Consider the following 17305-nt stretch of genomic DNA (forward strand, 5'->3'; position numbering starts at 1 on the left):
TGAATACACTTCAGCCTTGATTCACTTTCCAAACTCCACAAGAGCAAGGTTAGCCTCTGGGGAGGGCATTCACATCTTTCAGAATGAGGCTAGACTCTGCTAAAGTAAAGCGTAGGTATAAGCAATGTAAATGGCTACTAGGTCACAGCTGTAGGTCACTGCTGGGATCAAACCAACTGTCAGTGAAGACACATTTATATATGCTTTTCTGGATCTAGGCTCAGGTAACACAAAGAAAGTGATCTAGTTAAAAAAATTATTGCATAAGGTGCTCATTACTACAAGTCCATTTCAAGTCTGCCATGCTACATACCACTTACTATGTCATATAAGGTAGTGTAACAGTTTCTTAAACTGAAGGTTTTCAAATTATGGTCTATATATCCTACATAAGCTCTTACCAGAATCTTTTGCAGGTAGCAAAGAAAACTGCTTATTGACAGTCAGCTTAAATTAACTGTGCAAGAGCTACACTGCCAGTGGAGCCAAGAGCAGAAACAAATAGAGGCTGAAAACCTTTCACATGGGTGATTGCTCTGGATCACAGGCAGGAAGTTATGTTCAACCTGACATTCCAAAATCCACTTAAAAGAAATTCTGACCACAAATGCTGAAACTCAGAGCATTTATTAAATCTACTATGCAGAGAGGGTAGTCTACTCAAAACTAGTATTTTTAAGCATCACTGATGAGATGGCCAAAAAACTACCAAACACAAAGAAATTGGAGTCATTCAATCAATCCAGATATACTTAATTAGAAAATATTTACATCACAAAACGTGCGTATTAGAACTATTTTTAAAAAGAATTTGATCTTCCAGAAGAGACTTCTAGTAGACTAAAGGCATTTCCAACTGTCAAGACAGATGGGTCCTGACCCTACCTATTTTGTCAGCCACAAAAGCCTGTGCAGTATGGCCAGCAAGGCTTCATGCTGTTCTTACCTAACTTAAAATTCCATTTAAAACAGATTTTCTTTTCACTTCTCTATTGGCCCTTTAAAGTGATGTGAGCTATTGTGTTCATTTCATTCTGCTTCAAAGTTGTAAATAAGAGTATGTCCTCCCCCTCCAATCTGTTATTTCAGTCAAACCTTCACTTCAGAGTTCTGTCTCAATTTCTTCTTCAAGATACAAATTTTAGCCTTTTTCTTTCCCACTAGAATGCAACTATGTCACAGATATTCAACTTTCAATTGCACTGATCTAAAACTAAGTAAGTGTTACTACATAGATGAATAAAACATTGAAGAAAAATACATCTTTCGAATAGATCTTTAGAATCATCAATATCCATCTATGAATATGACAAAGCTATCATTATTTCCTCATTGCATGTCTCATCTTACATCTCAACCTACTTTTTCTCCATAATTTCATGTTCAAAAGAACATTAAATTTGCTTTGCCATCATATAACTGGAGAAAACTATTAATCTCAACTTCTTAAAGGCTTTGGTCATGCTTAAGTATTTACATATTTGAATTGTGATAGTTTCCGTAGTTTTCTGCAAGTCATTTCTTAAGGCACTTAAGATGGTGACGTACTTCTTCTTGAGAGTAGTTCATAAACAGACATAGAGGAGTAGGTCCTTGGCAAAGAAGATACTATAAGAGCATATTCTGTATTGTTCTCACCTATAGCACCTAATGAAGCACCCAGTTATGGACACTGTCATGTAACTGAGGAGATTCAGTTAGTGACTCCCATTTTGAGACCTCCACCTTCTGGCTGGAATGCTAGGACTACCAGCTATCAGACCAACTATCTTTCTCCTGAGAGCCAAATCCTTGATTCGGCTATGTCTGCATAAGATCTAGTTCCCACTACCACCATAAGCCTAAACACATCTTTTCTTAGGAAAAACACCCCACATGATAATTATAAGCAACTCGCCTTCTGCATGACCTTTCAAGAGTGTGGTTTCACCTACTCAAAGGAGGAAACAAAGATAGTCAGAGATTGCTGTATAATAGCAGGTCTAAATACAGGACTTCCAAAACCATTCATCTTGGGGCCCAGCAGTTATCAAAAAGACAGGAATATTTCCTCTTCTTTTAAACTGCTGTTGCAAAAATTTCTCCGTAAGTAGGATGATAAAAATTAAAAGATGCATGTATTTACTTTAGCTCCTGTTCTAAACCTTCCAGTATGTCTGTCAGACAAGAACCATCAGATGACCACAAAACCCTGCTGGACAAATCTGTTGACCAAGTGATCTGTACAGTTCTACTTCATTTTACACAAACTAACTCCTTTCTCTATGACTATGATGTTTCAGTTAGCTACACAGACCAACCATACAGATAATGCCACTAAAATTTGACATCACTATAAAAGTAAAGCACTGTGGGAAAACAAAAGTACAACTATAAAACCCTTACACACAAAACAGTCACACTCTGCAACCCAGTTGTGTATATCTTAAAAAATCAACCATTATCAATCAGCTAGATATAGACACAAATCATCACAGGTATATGTTTATATATTTGTACTTGAAAATTAAATGCAGGAAAAAGGGAATGAAAAAACATGGCTATACATGACTATGGGAGATACTAACATAAAACTGGGATACAAAAGGGACTTTCATAAGACCAATGATAGGAGAAGCAGAATATATGCTACACTGAGAGTTCTCACAAAGGACTGTTTATCCAATTTAACTGCTTTATTGTACCTTGTCAATCAACCTTTCTTTCTATAAAAATTGTAAGAAAGGTGAAAGAGGGCACAGCTTTTTTTCAATAGTAAGGAATGTATAGATCCAAGCTGCTTGCTCTTTTCCAGGGAAATTGATCTTAGTACTGCTGTGAAATAGCAACAATGCATAAGAACTTGGGAAGTGGCAATAACCAAGCACACAGTGTATCCCACTCGGCTTTGTCATCCCCCTATCTAGATGATTAAGAATAACTAACACCAAAATAGGTTTAAAAAGGCAGATTGGCAAATTCAAAGTTATCCTATTAAAGAATTAGTGATGCAAAATTCACAATGAGGCATATTATCCTCCAGGTGAAAAATACAATGGTTTTGCCCACCAAGCTATCAATAAAAAAAATTGTCCAATTTTATGAAATTATTTGTGATGTTATATTTAGCACATTGTGGTGAGAAATATTTTTCATTGCCTCTGAAGTATTGTTTCCATGGAAATTTTCTCACTATATGTCTGTTTTATTTGTTCTTACACAGTAGAACAATTTTTTTAATGTGTAGTTATACAGTTAAAATCAATTCAGAAATCTCACTGAATTCATTAGTGGTTCTACAAGACAGGGAAGGAGAGAAGGAAAAAAAGAAGGAAGAAAGACAGGAAGAGGAGGAGGAGGAGGAGGAGAAGCAGCAGCAGCAGCAGCAGCAGCAGCAGCAGAAGAAGAAGAAGAAGAAGAAGAAGAAGAAGAAGAAGAAGAAGAAGAAGAAGAAGAAGAAGAAGAAGAAGAAGAAGAAGAAGAAGAAGAAGAAGAAGAAGAAAAGAAGAAGAAGAAGAAGAGGAAGAAGAAGAAGAAGAAGAAGAGAAAGAAAAAGAGGAAGAAGAGGAAGAGAAGGAAGATAAAGAGGAAAGGGAAGGACGGAGGCCTTCTGGTTTTAGACACAACTGATTAAGATACAACACCTTTCTTCAATCTTTACAAAGGAAAAAAAAAACCAAACAAAACCCCCAAAAAACCACAAGTGTGGCTACACCTAAACAGTCTTCTCTGTCCTAATAGTCCTAATGCTACACATGGAGAATAAGCCTGTCAGAAATAAAAAAAAAAAAAGGTAGGTAGTGGCTGGTAGAAAACATTACACTGAATAAGATCCCAAGACTCAAAAAATTCAGAAATTAAAAATGAAACCTTAAAGACAAGATGGTCACAGAACAAATACAGTGTGTTATCAGGCCAATCTTTACATAAAGACTTGAACACTTTCCTTCTTAATGTGGTTTTGTTTACTGAAACTATAGTCTTGCAGGTCAATAATTCATAGAACTATGTTTTCAAGTACCTGCTATGCATTGAAGTACTGTAGAGCAAAGAATGATAGTACTGGCATGGTTCAACAGCCACTGTAGAAAGTTAGGATTTGTTTGTCATACTCCTTTCCAAAAGCTGGGAGAAGAGAACACTTTATCACAGCAAGAACTCAGTTGTAAGCATCCAAAGCATGGGCATGCACCAGCCTAGAAGAGCTGAGTCTGTGACTTGCTGGCTAGGCAGCCCTGTATGAAAGATTTGTGCCTTGTGAGTTGACTCCATCTGAATGCCAGGTGCCCACCAAGCTGCTCTATCGCTTCCTCTCCTGAGGAGGGAGGCATGAGGAGAAAAAAAAACCAACCAAAAACAACAACAAAACCCAAACCAAACCAACCCTCGCAGGTCAGATAAAGGCAGTTTATTACACAATGTTCTGAGTTGGAAGGGACCCACAAGGATCATTGAGTCCAGCTCCTAAGTGAATGGCCCATACAGGGGTCAAACACACAACCTGGACATTATTAGCACCATGCCCTAACCAAATGAGCTAATATTAGGGTTAATGATGTACAACCATATACCATGCACAGAAGCAAGAAAAAACAAAATAATTCTTCTCTGCTTCCCATCAGCAGGAGTTGTCCAGTCACCTCCTGGGAAGTAGGGCTTCTGTATGTGTAGTGGTTGGTCCAAAAGACAAAAATTATACTAACAAGTGACCCCTTTCTCTTAGCTTTCAGTGTTGAGCACATGCCATATGTTACGGAATGTCCCTTAGGTCAGCTTGGGTCAGCTGTCCTGGCTGTGTCCCCTCACAAGAACTTGCCCACCCTCAGTCTACTGGTGAGGGAAGAATGTTGGAGAGACAGCCTTGGTGCTGTGCCAGCACTGCTCAGCAGTGGCCAAACACATTTCTATCACGAATGCACAGTGCAGCACCATGAGAGCTGCCATGGAGAAAAAGTAACTCCATCTCAGCCTAACCCCACACAACAGTAAAGTCTGTTCCATCCTATGTGCTGGTCAGTCAAACTGTCTTATGCAACTGCAACACTGTAGGCAATGGTGGGAACTTTTGACTGGGAACATATTTCATGCCTTAAAACACGGGAATGTTACATAAAGAAAACAACTGTATCAGGCCAAGAATACAGAAGCACAGGTTATATTTCAACGTTTCACTAGCTGCTAGCCCTTAACATTTCCTGCATTAAAGAGTTTCAGTAGTTCAGACATGCTCTTCGTATTTCTTCATTAACCTGAAGCCACTCATCACACAAGACACTTAATTTAAAAGTGATCTGATAAGTTTTCCAACAAGATCTATTAGAACTTTGGCAATTCAGAAAAATTAGCAAGAATGTATGGACTTTGCTTTCCAAATTAAAGGAAATGAAACAAGAAATTAAATGAACTGAAGATGATATATCACAAAACAAGTAGTTTAAGAAGTGCCATTTGAATCAAAAGTAGTATTTCACAGGTAAAAAGTAGCTAAACTGCATGTGACAAAAGCACTAAAATCTCATGAGTGAGACTTCATTTTTCCCCCCCTCTATTTTAAATGTATGATGAAAAGTGACAGAGTCATTGTTTGTGTGAAAATTATGAGGTGTGCTGCTTAGTTAAGCATGTAATAAAGAGGTTATGAATTCCCAACATGCTGACAGAAATTTAGGTGTCTGAAAAATACACTGCAGATCTGTGGCTGAGTTTTCATTTCAGTTTCTTCTTCACCACCAACTTCCCCCCTTCAATAACTGAACATATGGAAATTAATTTAAGTGTGGGAGTGACAGTGCAGATGCTTAATTAATTACCCCAGAAACTAAAAAATGTTTCTGCCTTACCCATGGAGGCCATTTGGCTGAAGTGGTGCCTTACATTATCAAAATCTGGATGCAATATGTAGTCTTGATGTAAAAAATGAACAGAAGGCAGGAAAACTTAGTTAGGAACCCATCCTAGCTATTAGCCAAGATTTCAGGTTGGAGTAGGTAAGCTGTTCTGTCACATATGTGTTCTGGTTACTGCTTGTCAGCTACTGAAGAACTACAAATATGAATAGGTACAAGTGAAACAGAGATGAATTTATAAATAAACCAAATGGTATGGTCAAATAGATATATAGGCAAGTTTTCCTTCTCACCTTCAGCAGAGGATGTTTTCAGAGGAGGCAAGGGTGAAACAGAATGCAGTTTGCTCCCCTCATATAGCTCAGGTGGATACTGGTTTTGTGTTTTCAAGATTTGGGGCTTTATGCTTTGTTAATTCTTGCATTACTCTTTCCCTACCATTTGTTTCCCCATAGCATAAACAATCTGGCAGATAATTTTTAGTAAAGAATTTCCTGAAAGCTCTTCAGTGCCATGTTACCTGCACTACAGGGGTTTTTTATATGGGTTTGTTTTGTTTGTTTGTTTATGAAGAAGAGCTGATGTTGTCATCACACTGTGTGTAAGTCACCCCTTCTATTGGGACTATGCTCTAAGGATCTTCAAGCTGCTTGGGGAGAGAAAAGTGTTTCACAGATAAAGAAGCTCTGACAACAAACAAGGAGTGTCCCTGAAAAAAACATATCAGAAATATGCAGTGGTCTCTCTCAGATAGGCTGTAATGCTGATGTGAAAACTCAGTTGTGCCACAGTGCTTCAAACCATTGCACAAGTGATGCCTGATTACAGATTTGATGAGTAGACATTGCACTACAGACAGGACTCTAGAATGACTACATAAGTTAATAGTGAGAGACTACAAAACTTAGTAGTAAAAGACCACAGAACTTGTTTTATGAATCTGGTACAATTAAAGGAAGACAACCATAAAACCCGAATTATTGCCCTTTAAAGCATCTCCATCATTATCCTGCAGAGGCATAGTCCTTCCAGGTTTCTATTGCCTATGAAAGACAATTTATATTCTGTTCAAGTCTTCAGAGGCAACAAAATTTTTTCTTATGTGCTTTCCATTTCCAGAAGGCAGCACCCAAGAAATCAAAGGTTTTGAACATCGCAAACTTGCCATCAAACATACAAAGTTCAGAAGAACACCTAAGTGTGCACTAAATAAAGAGATAAGAGAGTGTGATGAAAAGGCAAATAGTTTCACCTAAGAATTGGTAGCAATTCAGTGGACTGGGGGGGAAAGAGAAAAAAAAAAAGAAATATTATGGAACTCTTTTGTATGGGTAAAGCAAATTGTTTAATTGCAAGGTTATACTATCATTACATAGAGAGTAGCAATTATATAAAACTAGATTAATAAAAATAAAGCCCTGTTACTAACTTGTAAAATTAAATTTAATGAGTGAACAATATACAAAACTTAAAGTGTAACAAAAGATAATAAATCTCACTTTGAAGATTAAATTTTATCTAAAAATAAGGGTTGTGAATATTATTAAGGACATTAAAATTTTATCATTTAGAGAACAAACTGATATTATACATGGTTGATATATATTTTCTTTTATCATCTCTTTCTCAAAGCAATATTAAACCCATTGTTAGGATAAATATTAACTATGGAGGACAGCAAATATCAGAGGAGACAAGAATAAAATGTGGATATTTTTCTCCAGAAGTTCTTTAAACTGTTAAAAACTTGTTTTCATTATGCTCATTCTGAGTGAATATTGCTTTTTCTATTTACCAACTAAAGTAGTACTATCTGGTATTTAGTGAATTGGTTTTTTTTAAAGCTCTTGCATTGATAGTCCATTAGAAGGCAGTTCCCATTTTAACCACAAAAAGAACCAAGCATATTTTCTTATCAATGTACATAAACATTATTTTAACTCATTTGAATTCTTATTAAACTTTGATGTCTTCCATAATTTTCACAAATACACCTTTTACTCTGTCTTGCATTTAATTTTGAAAACATGAAACTTCTCTTTCTTCAAGGAAACCTGATTATATTTTGATTTTTTTTTGCTGAGTAATCAGATTTATGCATAACATGTTTCATAGTATAAGAACACTGTTGAAGAATAAAATGAAAGCACCACATATTAAAAATTATTTCTCCCAAGACATTTAATATACAGCAAAATATGGCACCTATTCTGTAATCATTGTATTAATGAAACAGTTCCTCCATTCATCAGCTAAATGTACATAATTTAGAAATAACAATGGAAAAGCAAGCCAAGAGTAGAGAACAGATAGTCACCATCAGGAAGGAAGAAGTATAAGATGCATAGAGAAACCTCACGAGTCATGTTTGAGAAGAAAACAAAATAAAAAATAAACAATGTCCCAAAACTGGTGTGACTAAAGCTAAGTGCAAACAGACCATACCATTGATGTTCATATAGATTATGGTATAAAAATGCAATATTTTTCTTGAACACTTATAAAATATCTTTGACATATAATTTAGATACATTTGGATTTATTACATCTCATTTCTTGATGATTCAAAATACAGATCAAAGAAATTGGGACACAGATGAATATATTTTACATGATTAATTATTGATACTTTTGTGTTCAGTTTTAAATTCCTGTAGACTGAGAGAGTTCCTCTAAAGACAGCCTGGAAAAATAGGAGATGGCTGGATTGCACCAGTTCGCTAATGAATATCTAAGATACAATGACTCAGAGGCTCATGCTTGTGATCCATTACCCCTCTAATTTCTCCTCACTCTGAAATATTAATAAATGTCTTTCTAAAACTCTATATTCTAATAGGTTAACATATGCAAAGTGCTAGCTAAGTAAGGGTATATGGAACTAGGACTTCATTGTTTTATTTTCTTCCTTCCTCCCTCTCTCCTATCACTTCATGAAACAGGTGAATACTCAGCAATGTTGTCCATCCTTTCCACCCAGTGGGCCATAGGTAAAAATTGAGGAAAGTTGAAGAAAAAAATAAATTGGATCTGTCCAGTGATTTCTGTTTAAAAAAGACTTGCTGATCCTTGTAACTCTGGTGAAAATAATGCGTACTTTGAGTCTTCAGATTAGATACTTCTTCGATGTATTTCAGAAGTGTGATAAAGTTGAAATATACTAAGAAAAAAGCTCCATTCCTTTTTCTCATAATGATCAAAAATAAGTGCACCTGTTTAAGTTTTCAAAGGACAGACTGGAGTTCTGGCAAATGCTTTTTAATATTGCTCATAGAGGACAATGACTATTCTGAGAAGGGATACAGAAATTCCCTGATGCAAGTAATATATTTTCATGAGTTCTTTTAGGCAGTTCATGTCCTAAACCTGCAAAGGCATGCACAAATTCAATTTAATCTACATGCCTGTTCTACTTGGCACTTGCAACAGAATGACTTAAAAAAGCCTCATCTAATACAGGTATGAGATATAAATTATATTAATCACTGTTTCTCCCATCATTGTATTTACTACAGTCAACTGTAAAACCAAAAATATAATGAGACTATCTTCCAATGTGTAGAACACATTGAAGGAGAAAAGAGAAATGTTGCAGTAACGTATTCAAGAACTCTATTTCTCAACCTCAAAGAAAATTTTGAGGAAAGGGAAAAAATTATCTGTGTTCCTATCTATCTCAGTCAACAAGAAGAAACTCCAAATACCATAAGTACTGCAGTGTGGGGTAAGAGCAATGTTGTAACTTCACTCTGAATTTTCTGGCATTATGGGTTTAAGAGAGGTGCTTTATCTTATCTTCAGTTGCCTGCCAATTTAAGGTTTCATGCAGTTTTTTATTTTATTTAAAAAAGAGGAATAGATCACAGTAAAAAAAAATCAACCAACCAACCAACCAAATTTTATCTGTACAACATTAGCTGTTTTCTGGCTATAGAAAACTTCATTAACTCTTGCTGGTCTCATTTCTTATTGTTACTATCCATTTGAGTTCTGGTTCCTTTTTTATTAAAAAAATAATAAATTACATAATTCCCATATAAAACTGTCTGATCTCCTACTTTTTTTAAATGGATACTTTTGCTTGTCTTCACAGCAAAATTAAAATGGATATAGATATACATGAGGAACAGACCAATAATAAAGAAGGGAACAATTTTGGTTTAGGTAACAATTTGGATTTTCTAATACCAGCAGAATGTATAGTCATTTTACTATTAACTCATAATGTATAAATTTGTATTAGTTTTGCTAATTGTAATACTGTCTTAGAGTTTTAACTAGTCATATTTTTAGATTAGAGTTTTCTTTTAATGCAAGACCTCTTTATGAATATGTATATTTTTATATTTATTTATACACAGCAACACAATTTTTGAGGAGTATTCTTGACCCTTTTCTGATTGCTTACATTTCCCTGTACTTTGATAGAGCATCACAAACTTCAATAGAACCATATAAAGGTGGGAGGTAGATAAACATACAGTGATTGCAAAGACCTCAAGTCTTAGTGTAATTTTCAAAACACGTTGTAACAGTGCTGACACTTTGACTCTGCAACTCAGACCTTATTCTTAAGAAACTCCAAGCGCTATATCCATTATGGGACCCACAGTCATTTTCTTCCTAGAGCTGGCTGGTCTAGCAACAAAGTATGCAATCTCATAGGAGTTTAGTCTAAACTGTCTTCTATCAAGACCACAATCAACCAGCTCAGTGGAATTCAAGCCAGGAATGTTGGGCAAGCCATCAGCACACCAATATCTCTTTCCTTACAGATAGTTCTAGTGGACTCTGACATATTTCATTCATGTTTCATCTTTCATTCATTACTTAAGATCATGTAATTTATTTAATAAGGAATATTCATCTCACTTCAAGTTAATTAGTAAAAGTTAATTGCAAAAATTGCAGTAGTTAAAAGAGTTTCATTAATTAAAAGGAACTAGCAATGGATTGTTTTAAAACCTGATTATCCTGGTGTATTTTTCTCCTTTTAACATCTTGGTTTACATTCTCCAGATCAGGGGCCACTTAAAAGTAATGGCTGGTAGATGAAGAGAATTCAGAAAATCATGCAGTCTGAAAGAGAAATTCATCTAATGCACCCACTGTTATCTTCCTAATAGGTAGACATTTAAATGTAAACTACTTACCCTTGTTAACCTCCAGAATTAAAGAAATAGAAACAACTACAGAATAATCTTAACAGTTAACTTAGAATGACATACATTGTATTCTAGAGGGTGCAGCTTCTCAGCACTGTCTATAAAAGGTTATTAGTACCAATTTGTGCCTTTTAGATGCCCATATGAAAACAAATACCATCCCACTTGCAAGGGGAGGAATAGCACACAACAGTATAGACTGTAAATTCATCATCTGATTCATTGTTACCACGTGATGTTCTTGGACTTGGATTGGGTTGGGTTGGTTTGGTTTGCTTTGTTTGGTTTGGTTTGGTTGGCAGAAGCGTGGAAAAGGTGCTACCTGGAAAACAAGGCCAAAGAGAAGGCAAAGTAAAGGAAAGAGCACGTAAAAGGAAAAGAGGCAGAGGGAGTTGGGTAGAGAAACAAAAAGGGTGGAAAATTATGACCCAGTGCAGGATAGGGCAAATCCTAAAGGAAGATCTCTAGACGATCCCAAATGCTACCTCAGCTGTTTCTGAAAATGCACCATGATATAATTGAATTCTTCATTGGTCCACCTCTGCATTCTCCCTGCATAAAGCAGGGAAGTATGGGCACTTCTGTCATCCCCGTTATACAAACAGAAGTCTCCTCTCTACTACTTTAGTCCAGAGCAGATGACAGGAAGATCTGATTCTAGCTGGGCTTGATTTAAACCTCCCACACTCCAGTGCCATACAAGTCCCTCTGCAGCGAACTGTAGAACAAGTATTCCTCTAGAGACTGATTCATTTACAGTAAGTAAATATGTGTTTTCAATGTAGAAAGAAAAAAAATGCACAAATGTGCTAGGATAGTGGTTCTCACATGCTTTCAACCAGTGGTTTATCACTAATCCTCAACATTTTTAAAGACCATTACATATGCTATTAAGAACATTTCATACAATTACTCATAGCAAGCTGTGAGCCTTTTCTGCTCTCCTGGTGGACAGTTCCCAGTGTGTGGCTTGTAGTTTAAAAGGCACTGCCAGGACTCTGGGGCTTGAATGTGAAAGGCACTGAACAGTGAAAAGATGTGGTTGTTTTTAACATCAAGTTGAGTGAAACACAAAAGATAAACAAATTTACGTTTTACTAGAAATCTAAAATTGAATAGATCTAAAAGCCTTTTATATGTATTCATTTTAAAATACCTTTTAGCAATCCAAGGTATTTTTAGCAACATAGGTGTTGATTCAAGTAATTATTAAGCATGTGCAGCTCTCACTGAATCTAGTCAGAACTGAAGATAACAAAACTGTCTTTGGACTGCTGTCACATCCAAAATATTTTTCTATCTTTTAATCTACTTCTGTCCTAAACCAAATTGTTTTTACTGCTGCATAACATAGCCTGAAGATAACCTACAACAGTACTATTACCAGATGTGCCCATAACAAGATATATTCAAGCTCTGGTGGCTCAATACAAGGCTGCCATGTTATCAGATTAGCAAAAAGGAACTTAGGCAGAGGAAAATCCTGTTGATCTTTTCCACTAGTACATAGTAGAAATATAGCTGATGTTCCAAGGACTTAGTCAATTTTCCTCATTTTTATGAGCGGACAAGCAACACCCTGAATTACTTTTAAAATTTGCTCCTACTCACCTTAATATGTATTATTGTATTACCTGATAATACAGACACTGCCCTATTAAAGACTTCCATCTTTTGACTGCCCATAGTCTATGCATAAACACCATAAGCATACTTGATTTTATATATACATGAATATAAACATTTTATGTAATACTTTTGCTATAATTTATACTACTAAGGAGAGGTATTTGTTTTGATACTTTGATAATAGATAATTTATATCCAGATCTTTTCATAGATATCCAACCTTTGATCTCGATAATCTTCATATCTCTTATTTGTAATCTGAAAAAGATCATTCCTGAGTAAGGCTTGCAAGGTTGAGCTCAGGGTTTTAAACTATGCATGTGAAATAGGACATTACTAACACTCTTTAAATGCAGTTTTAGGTAGGTAGGGTAATTTTCTTAATATCTTAAAAACAGCCAAGATGATTTAGAGCAGTATCTGATCAATAAAGAAAACAAATAATTTATTCAGCTATGTTCCAGTCATCATTTATAATTTGAATGATTAATTCTTGACTAAGGTAGTAGAAATAAGGTGATGCAATTTTTTCTGTTATTCCTCCTTGGAGGAAGGGTAAAACGGGAACCATTAGCTCTTATGACGCTTAAGTGTTTCAAAACCTTCTTGAACAATCACCAAGGGGCAGAAATGCTAATGTTTGCTGAAGGAACCTATGGCTTAACTGAATTATCCAAAAGACTTTGAAGTAGCATTGCTAAGAGACAATTTATTTTTCTCCTTAAGACCCAGCACTGATGAGAGAGAGGAGGGGCTACATTTACTCTTCCTACAACCAATTTTTGTGAGTCGGGAACATGACTCAGACTGGTCAGTGATGTTGATGCTAGCCTCAGAGAGAGATAGCTGGGTTACCCCTGATGCTTCTTATCTTGGGGAGCGGAGGAAAATAAACAAGGCCCTTTTCACTTGACCACAGAGGAGAGGATCTCAACATTACAATTTCCAAGACAGATATTCAGTTAGCATGAATTGCAATAGATCCACAAAAGAAGTGAAATCAGTGAAGATGCACAAACATCACCTGACAAGAGGCTCTCAAAGATAAGGCCACAACTTCATCAGGCAAGTTCAGCAGAGAAGCCTTAAAAAGTAACACGTCTAAAAGCACCCACAGTATCACAAACGAAGAACTAACTCTTTCATTTCAATCCAGAATCGTCCATAACATGAACCCCTCAAAGGACTTTTGCACTTCGGTAAGTATAATGGACACTCCCACATTTTGAGTCCTGGGGTGATAGGTGAGTGCACGAGCAATACCTATCCATACCGACGACAAGCACCGGGAAATGATGGCTAACAGCAGTTCCAGGGAGACGGCAACAGCAGTGTATTTTAAACAAACACTCCGAGTGAGCTGGACAAAATTGCTTCCAGGACAGCCTTGCTTGAAACTTTGGCCATTCTTTAGGAATTCAAGAATGAACTGGCAAGCGTCCGGCCATGGGGGAGAAAGTAATAGCCCTAAAGTGGGGAAGTGCTGTGTAGGAAAAGGCACCCCCGTGGAGGTAGCTGGGTGCTCGCTTTCTGCATTTTTCAGTAGTTATTTACAGAGTGATAGCATACATGCATTCACCAGTCATTTCTCACTTTCTGAGAGGCAGCCATGGTCATACTGTTTCATCACCATCCATACATGTTTGTGGGATTTTTTGTTTGCTTTATCATGAAAAAACTTCCCAAACATGTTTGGGGTTTTTTCCTCCCTGTTTTTTATAGCAATGTAGATTATGGTTATCCTACCCTGCTCTGTTTTTTCCCTTCTAGTTTCTCATGCTGGATTAGTGGCTTTTAATTAGTCAGATTCTCCATCAGTTACAGGATTTATGCTTTGGTTTGTTTATTATTTGCATGTGGACATTGTATCCTTGTTCATGAAATACCTTTTCACTCTGTCATCTGGTCTGGGACTGTGATGTTGCTGGCTGCAGTGGTACCTGAAAACAACACGTAAAGAAAAAAACAGTTAACATATTAAGTTCAGTGTAGTTTTTTCTTATATATTTCAAATATAATATACATGAAAAAGTAATTTATGCATTAACTATTACTTCTCACATTTCTTTGCTTATTCTTTTAATCGTTCACCCTCCTGATCCTGCAGTATCACAGCAGAAGAACATAAAACTAAATCCAAAAAAATAATAATCGAAAAATGTTGGGAGGGAAATTAAATAGAGAAAATATTTTAAATTGTCGTATGCATTTGCAACAGGAAACATATTGTGCATAAATTGCGAACTCCTGAACAGTCAAGAGAAAGAATTTTGAGCTGAGAAAAATGTAAATGTTTACTGATAGGCCTCTTTCCTAAGGGTAGGGTGGATGATTTCAGGATGAAAGGGTGATGATACTCTTGTTTCACAATGTCAGTGTTAGGCCGAAGGGGTGATCCATGGAGCCAATTGGTCATTATCGCACGTACACGATGAGTGAACGGTCTATTGTTTACTTATCTAGATGGCCGTTTAGTCTTTTAGGCAACAGCTTGATCTTTTAGGATGTAGGATAGAGGAACTATCAGAAGATGCAGCCTTCAGGGCGTGTCAGGAATCAGGGCAGGGCCGCAGCCCGGAGCATGGAGAACGAGTCTTCTCCAGGGATAGAGTGCAGTGTGGTCAAATAGTACTGAGCTGAGAAAGACGGCTGCAAGAAGTGTAGCTGGTATGGAAAACCCATGGAAGCTTTAGAAACTCATCTTCTCAAACACAAATATTCTCTTAATCTCATGGTTTCTCTGTGCTCTCCACACAATTTAATAAATTAACTGAATTCGAACGGGATCAGCACTAGCAGAATAGTCAAGAACAGCAGAATCAGCAGAAAAGTCAAGAAAACAGTTTTTTAAAAAATAACGATCTATACACAATCCATGAGAAGTCTGTTTTCTACTTTCTCTTCTTAGATCAAGCCCATCATGACATTTTGCCAAAAGGCCACCAGTTGATAGGCGATAGTGAGTTGGTCACTCAGACCTTTGTCACCTAATTAATTTTAGCAGTCCAAATTCTCCAAATTCATACTCTTCATGTTAGAAATATTCATAACAAGTAGATCAGATACAGGCAACACACTTAAATTTTCTGTGGCACATTTTCTGCATCAGAAGTGTCTTTAGAGTGTTGGTCATGAAATGGATAGAGGTACTGGCACTGATTTGTCAAGTCTGGCCTTTTCAAATTGTCTGCAAACCACCCTGAATTTTCCTGAAACAATAATGTTTCCTCAAAAGTTAAATGAAAGATCTCCAGAAATACTCCTGTGTGCATCTTGGGTTTATTTGCTTTTTATCATTAGTGACCTACATTACATGGAATGTTTTCTGTTAGTTACATGTCCTAATCTTTAGAAATAGCAGGACCACCTACTTTCTCACAAAAAATAAAATCATTAAGTGTTGGAGATCGAGGATTAATTTGGAAAACATTATTAAATCCTCAGGGAGAAGATTCAGTGGAGATGGAAGACATTTCTTCTTATTTTCAGTGAAGGTGTTGCCTGTTTTTATGCTGTCCCTCTGTATCAGTGCAAGAAGAGCACTAAATAACTATTGTATGCCTAGAAAAATATATCCACTTGGAGAATTCTGCCATAACAGTATCTCAAAAAGTTAATGTTAATGTGCACCCTTCCCACCTTTACTTCCTTCCTGTGAAGAAAATAGGACATTATTCCAATGCAAAGACAAAGAACTGAAGCACAACCTACCTACCTTTCCTCAAGACAAACAGAAGCAGGTACAGACATGTACCCAAACTGCAATGCATTAAACACACCATCTCCTTTAGCCATACCAAAGCTAATTTTAACTGCCTTAGAGCTAGGAGATGACAGCACTGTGCAGAACACATCTGCCAGTCTTACAAAGCTGTACCGAGAAATGCAATTTCCAAGTGCCTGGGGAAGCCTCTTTGAGCTACAGACATCAGTGCAGAGGAGGCTGCTGAACTGCAGACAGAATGTAAGACAATCTGTTATATATATGTTCAGATAGTTTTATATCCTCCTTTTGGGAAGAAATGCAAGAACTCTCAACAGAACAGTTTGCAGGATTGCTTACCTCATTATTTTGATTTTTCAATTGATTTCTAGATATGGAGAAGTAAGGTAGTATTTTTAGCAACATCCAAAATGGGCAGGAGCCATTTACTGCTCACAGTCTCTTTTGATTGCTTCTCTTGAAGAAGGAGAAAAATGTAACAGACATTCAGGTAAGAAAGAAAGAGACAATGAACCTCAGGCAAGCCATAATAATAACGTAGTTAGGATGATTTATTTATTTGCCAGTCCTTCTGGGCTGCTTTGTGCTGACTTCATCCTGTTGCTTTAACCCTCTAGGCTCTGCACCATCTCCGGTCTGCCACTGTAGTGATACATAAGCTTCTCCGTTTGTTTCCTTTGCAGCACTGTTTCTGGCAGCAGTGGGATTTGATCGGTAACAAAAACGAAGCAGGGTATTATAAATGGCAAGCTCAAAGAACCTGACAGCCTGGGACACAGCTGGGCAGTCCCTCCATCGAGATGCCCAACGGAGGGGTGGGGAGTATGTAAAAACACAGCTTCAAAAAACACACAGAAGGGTTATAGAACGACATACAGTTTATTCATGGGTATTTTTCATTCGGGAGTAGATCTATTGCATTGGAAGAGGAGAACTGAAATCAGGGGCTTTGTTTCCAGTTT

The 17305-nt window shown here is 36.7% G+C and overlaps 1 long non-coding RNA gene across 2 annotated transcripts in view; it reads right to left on the minus strand.

Annotated features, from left to right (window-relative positions):
* Positions 1-17305, minus strand: part of LOC139670427 (uncharacterized) — a 54201-nt gene that overhangs the window by 34587 nt on the left and 2309 nt on the right. The window contains exons 1-2 of one of the 2 annotated variants that reach the window (XR_011697482.1): positions 16683-17094; positions 14506-14559 (exon numbers count right to left, since the gene is read on the minus strand). This is a non-coding gene — a long non-coding RNA (uncharacterized lncRNA). Of the gene's footprint in view, positions 1-14505; positions 14560-16682; positions 17095-17305 lie in introns of those variants that run through there. The other variant, XR_011697483.1, reaches the window with a different exon arrangement.

The sequence above is a fragment of the Pithys albifrons genome, chromosome 3 (genome assembly GCF_047495875.1).
Source record: "Pithys albifrons albifrons isolate INPA30051 chromosome 3, PitAlb_v1, whole genome shotgun sequence".
NCBI lineage: Eukaryota > Metazoa > Chordata > Aves > Passeriformes > Thamnophilidae > Pithys > Pithys albifrons.